Source organism: Myotis brandtii, unplaced genomic scaffold (assembly GCF_000412655.1).
Source record: "Myotis brandtii unplaced genomic scaffold, ASM41265v1 scaffold742, whole genome shotgun sequence".
Taxonomy (NCBI): Eukaryota; Metazoa; Chordata; class Mammalia; order Chiroptera; family Vespertilionidae; genus Myotis; species Myotis brandtii.
In genome coordinates, this window is record NW_005370956.1 from 369,705 (window position 1) to 375,058 (window position 5,354).

General features: G+C 38.9%; 1 pseudogene; it reads right to left on the minus strand.

Moving 5' to 3' along the window:
• Positions 1-3,269: 3,269 nt before the first annotated feature.
• LOC102241111 lies at positions 3,270-3,715 on the minus strand (annotated as a pseudogene).
• Between the last annotated feature and the right edge of the window lie 1,639 nt (positions 3,716-5,354).

Genomic DNA, 5,354 nt, shown 5'->3' on the forward strand with positions numbered 1-5,354 from the left:
GAGGTGCTAATTTAGCCTCTGCCTGAGGCTACCCAGCAGCAGCTACGAAAAGATCTGCAGATTCCCCTTCCTTGTTTGGGGTTTGGAGGTGCCCAGATGAGGCCCAGCTGTGAAGCAATGCAAGCTGCTGTGAAGCCTTGGGCCTTCTCTGGGAAGTTCTGGGTTTGTCTGGCCCAGCTGCAATTTGTTAGGTAATTTTCAGGTTGAAAAGTGCCAGGGCATTCATATGCAAAAGCCTCTGCCGCAGCCTGGGTGGGGCGGGGTCTCAAGGAATCAACAGGGTGGAGCAAGCAGCTATGGTGATCCTCAGCCCTGCCCTAAGGGGCCGCCAGTCTCAGTGTCCCTCTAATTGCTGCAAGCACCTCTAAGGGAAAGCCGCCCTCAAGTTCTGAGTTCTGCCTGCTGCCAGACAGTCCAGTTTCTCCCCGTATGAGTCCTGGGTCCCCAGAGACTTCCTGGAACCAGAGTTCCGAGTAGTCGGGAGCTTGTGACTCCCTCCTGATTCAAAAAGACAGTCGCGTCCTCAGGTGCCAGCCCCTTTCCTCGCGCACTTTACTTCCGCAGCTCCTCTGAGTCTCAGTGTGCTTTTCTCTTTCCTTCTAGTTGTAGAATTTCCGCTCAGCCAGCCTTCCTGTAGTTCTGGATGATGTCCGTGGATGATTTCCGTTTTGTCTTTTCGTTGTATTTTTGAAATTGTTGTGGGAGACAGCAATTTCCGGTGTTTACCTATGCCGCCATCTTGGTTTTTCTCTGTTATATAATTTTCACTGTTAAGCTATTGATGTTCTGTGTAACACAATGTTAAAAACTCTTTATAAAAACTCATGGAATTGTTGTGCAAATAATAAGAATGATCCATGAAGCCACTGTACTCCCTCCTCTTTTGTAATCCATGATGTTGAATACCCTTTTTTCAATTATTCCCAATCTCCTGTAACGTTACAAATTGAATTCCTTTGTTTGTAGTTTAAATTTTCTGAACTATTTTGACTGCTGAAAGGCTTTTTGAGTTTGTCAAGTACCTGTGAGACCTTTTGTAATCAAATAGCTCTAATTGTTCTATTGGCTATTGTCCCGACATAGAAGTCCCACTTAGGGACTAAATGGAACCAGAGCAGTAACCCACTCAGGTACGGACATAGAACAAACTAACCTGATGGATCATTAATGCTGTTGATCAACAAGTTTTGTTTGAAAGGGGGACATATCAACCCCAAGAATAAATCTGCTTGTTAAAAAAAGGCTCCTGATGGCTAACTAGGCTAAAATTTATAAACAGAGTCTAACATCCATTGCTACATAGGGACATCTCATGCACATCGAACTTCTAGGAAAAGCCTCAATGAACTTCCTGGCTCCTGCAATGTGTCCCTACCACCTGAGCCAACCCTTATTCATAAATTCCAGAGTTTAAATTCAACTAATAGGACTGATGTGTTCACCATCCAATGAGGGTTGCTAAGTTATATCCTCATTTGCATATTCAGCAACCAATCAGAACAGCTCTATTCTGATAAATCAGGATGATGCTATTTGGATCAATCAAACTGTAAGATTTTGGAGCCCTCATATGCATATAAATGGGCCAATCAGAGGCCATGGTAGGAACTCTTCTCCATATAAGCTAACTTCCTCTTGGTCTCAGAGAGCACATTTTTGGTTTCTAATGACAACTGTGCTGCCTCAGCTAGAGCAATAACATCAGAGTTGTCTCTGTCTGAAGCCATAACATGCAGTTGTCTCACCAGTGCTGAGTTATAAAACCAGAGCTATAATACCAGAGCTGTTATTTTCTTTAATATATTTTTATTGATTTCAGAGAAGAAGGGAGACAAAGAGATAGAAACATCAATGATAAGAGAGAATCATTGATTGGCTGCCTCCTGCACACTCCCCACTGGGGATTGAGTCTGCAACCTGGGCATGTGTCCTGACCAGGAATCAAACCCTGATCTCATAAGTGAATGCTCAACCACTGAGCCACACCAGCTGGGCACACTGGAGCTGTCTTGCTAGAACTGAGCCATGAAAGAAGAACTGTAACACCAGAGCTATAGCACTGGAGCCACTTTGCCCAAGATTCCTCAACCGGGCCTCCTTGCCTGGAGCTCCTTGCCCTACCTTTCTCACCCTAGTTGCCTTGCTTGAACTGTTTTATTCCCAAGATGTTTCACACCTGAACTGTTTCACAGCCATCCTGTTTCACAGCTTTGCTATTCCAGAGCCATGCTGTTCCACAGCTGAGCTGTTTCACAATTGGGCTGTTCTTACTGAACTCCAAATTAGGGATTTCTATTGGTGTGAAATTGGCAGTAATAATCAGTTATTACACACAACTCATTGTGGTGTGAATTTACATTCCCCTGATGATTGGTAATGTTGAGCATTTTTTCATATATCTGACTTTACATGTCTTCTTTAGAGAAATGCCTATTTAGTTCTATTTTCCATTCTTTAAATAGCTTAATTGTTTTCAAACTATTTATATGTACGTGTCTCTTATATATTTTGGATATAAACCCTTTGTCAGATATATAGGTTGCAAATATTTTATTTTGTACATTACCCCTTTGTTGTTGTTATTTCCTTTTCTGTGCAAAAGTGTTTTAGTTTGATACAATCACTATTTTGTATTTTTAGTTTTGTTGTGCTTTTGGTGTCAGATCTAAGAAATTATTGCCAAAGCAAATGTCCAGAAGATTTTTTCTTGTTTTCTTCTAAGAGTTTTATGGTTTAGGTCCAATGTTTAAATCTTTAAACAATTTGAGTTGATTTTTGTGTATGGTATTAGATGATGGTCAAATTTGATTTGTCTGCATGAGGCTATTCAGTTTTTCCAAAACTATTATTGAAGAGACTGTCCTTTCCACATAATGTATTTTTGGCACCCTTGTCAAATGTCATTGACTATGTTTAATTCTGGACTCTTTATTCTGTAACATGAGTGTATGTTTTTGTTTTTATAGCAGTACCAGCTTTTTTTACTTCTTCCTCAAAATGCTTGGCTATTTGGGTCTTTTGTAGCTCCCTACATATTTTAGGATGATTTTTATACTTGTAAAAAATGTTATTGGTATTTTAATGGAGATTGTATTGAATCTGTAGTTCACTTTAGGGAGTATGAACATTTTAACAATATTAATTTTTCTAATACATAAACACAGGATATCTTTCCATTTATCTTTTCCATTGGTGTTTTATTTTTATTTATTTATTTTTAGGGAAAAAAATCCAGGATTTTATTGTTCTTATGTCAAAGGGCCGGTCTTTGCAGAATGGGGGAGTGAGTTTTGACAGCAGGGAGTTAGCCCCTACTTGCCATAGATGAGAGGGTTCTGCAGGACCACAATGACCGAATCCCGGTTCAGAAACAACTTGGAGATGTAGCTGTTCTTGTTGACTGACTTGGACTTTTTCTTGCCCTTGACACTCTTGGGGACCTCAGTTCACAGCTCCTTCACATTCTCCAGCACCATGTTGCAGTGCCTGTCAAAAGCCTTCACCGGGCCCAAGAACCTCTTGTTACCACAGTTGATGAGCACCAGGTTGTTGTTCTTGCTATGTAAGCACGGAGAGTGGGCTCATGTTGAACCCTTCCTCCCCCCGCTTCTGCAGTTCCTCCGTGGTCATCTCACTCTTGGGCTTGTTGAGAAGGCTCATGGTGGCGGTGGTTGCCTCTCAGAACGCTCCTGTCCTCCTCGTGGCATCAGCTTCTGAAGAGAAAGAGGGAGAAAAGCAGGACTTGCGCTTCCTACAGCCCACTTCTGTGAGCATCTGCGCAAACTCATCCATTGGTGTGGGAGTGGCCTGTTGCCCAAGCTAGCTGTCAGCCCTGAAAGGCTTGCTTAGTGGTTCAAGGTCTTTCAGGACCATATGGATTAGATGTTCAGAACAATGGGGAGAAAAAGAAAGTGGGTCGATTTAAACCATTTTGTTGTAGAACGGCATAGGTGGCAGCAAAGAAAGGACACACCAGTTCTAAATGCCTGCCTGCCTTCTCTTTGGACTCATTGGTGTTTTATTTATTTATTTGTTTGTTTGTTTGTTTGCTTGTTTATTTATTTATTATTTACTATTTCCCTTTTTCTTTATTAATTCTCATTGGTGTTTTAAAATATTTAGTGTATAAGTCTTTAATCTCCTTGAATAAGTTTATTTCTAAGAGTTTTATTCTTTTTGATGCTGTTGTAATGGGATTTTTCCTAATTACCACTTTAGATGATTTCTTATTAGTGCATAGAAATACAACTGACTTCCATTCACTGATTTTATATTTGCAACTTTATTGAAATTTTTAAAAATATATTTTTATTGATTTCAGAGAGAAAGGGAGAGAGAGAGGTAGAAATATCAACGATGAGAGAATTGTTGCTCGGCTGCCTCCTGCACACCCCCTATGGGGATCAAGCCTGAAACCCGGGCATTTGGCCTTGACTGGAATAGAACCCAGGACCCTTCAGTTCGCAGGCCCATGCTCTATCCACTAGAAAAACCAGCAAGGGCATTTATTGAAATTTTTTAATCTAAAATAATTTGTGTGGATTCTTTAGGGTTTTCTACATATAAGATTATGTCCCCTGAAAAAGTACAATTCAACAATAATATAATTAGAATGTAATACTAGTATTAGTATTAATGCTGAAATGTATTGGTTATTTATTATATGCAAGTTAGATAAGAGGCTAGAATACATTATCTTTTTAGATCCTTGCTACTACTCTGTGATACAGAAACCTGTATCATCCACAGTTTTGAGATGAGTAAACTAAGAATTAAGCTGGGTGTGGCAAAGATTTTAGGTGCAAAATTTTAAGGGGTCACAAAGAAACTCCATAAGCAATTATTTTGATATATTTTAAAAATATAAAATAATGCCAAAAAATTAATGATAAACAAAGTATCAATTTTTAAATGAGTACCACTATTATTGATATTTTCTTTTGCCTCATGCTTCAGTATGGTTTGGCATAAATTGATACTGATTCTGGCCTTATCTTCATTTAAAACTATAATGTATATCAGGAATCCTCTGAAAAATGTTATTTGCCTTGATTACTAAATATTTTGTCTCCCATCTAGTCCTAGCCCTGGAGAGAGATGCAAAACAGTGTGGTGGAACCAGGTTCTAAGAACAACTACTTGCTCTTTATTACTTTTCCATGTTTTATATGTAGCTGTGTTATAATTTCTAATAATTTTATATTTAAAAATTATATCATTAATTTACCATACACAGTAAATATTAAGATAATAAAATAAGAATTTATTGGCAAATTCATGTCATTATTTAATCATAGCCACAGCCATTGACTACATGAAGAAAACACAAAGAAGTAGAAGCACATATATAATTG